At 42.7% G+C, this 623-nt stretch overlaps 1 protein-coding gene across 1 annotated transcript in view; it reads left to right on the top strand.

The window, feature by feature from the left end:
* MYH9 (myosin, heavy chain 9, non-muscle) overlaps nt 1-623 on the top strand; it is a 56,182-nt gene that overhangs the window by 30,470 nt on the left and 25,089 nt on the right. The gene's annotated exons all lie outside the window — the stretch shown is intronic.

Raw genomic sequence — 623 nt, 5'->3', positions numbered from 1 at the left:
TTTTGGAAAAGGCAAAGACAGGGTAGACCAAATCAGATCCAACATAAATTCTGACCTATGTATGCTCCTTTCTGCAAGAAGTCTGAAAGTCAGGGATCAAAGTGTGGTTTCACATACAGCTAAATGGATTTAACAGCAGATCGTTGATGCAGAAAAGGAGTGAACTTGCTCCTTTTCCCCTCTGCTGCTCCTGGCTGCAACTGCTTGTACTGTTCACCTCTCTAGCCCTGTGGAAAATAGTTTCTTACGGTGTTTTATAATTGAATCAGTCTGCAAAGGGGAATCTGAGCATAAAACCTGATGCAAGATAAATGTGGGAGAAGAAGAGCTGAAGGAAAGTTCAGGGAGAGATGGAAAAGAGGGGAATTGGGAGCTCCCTCTATAGGTGGCAGTGAACTGTTAGGCCAAACCATTATGTCTGTGAAACAACAATTTTAGAATGTGGCTTTGCATTATACTTGGTCTGAAGCAATCACAGGCTGCCATCAGAAAAGAACTATCCTGTCATTATCCCAGCCAGGCAGCTCCTATCAACCTGTGTTATGCTGGATCTAGCTCATATGCAGCTGCAGAGTGAAGTGGACCAATTTATTCATGAAATGGAAAACTAAGACACAGAAAAG

This window comes from Fulmarus glacialis, unplaced genomic scaffold (assembly GCF_000690835.1).
Source record: "Fulmarus glacialis isolate BGI_N327 unplaced genomic scaffold, ASM69083v1 scaffold26338, whole genome shotgun sequence".
Taxonomy (NCBI): domain Eukaryota; kingdom Metazoa; phylum Chordata; class Aves; order Procellariiformes; family Procellariidae; genus Fulmarus; species Fulmarus glacialis.
Note: the sequence above shows the minus strand (reverse complement) of the source record. Positions and strands in the feature narration are given on the sequence as shown.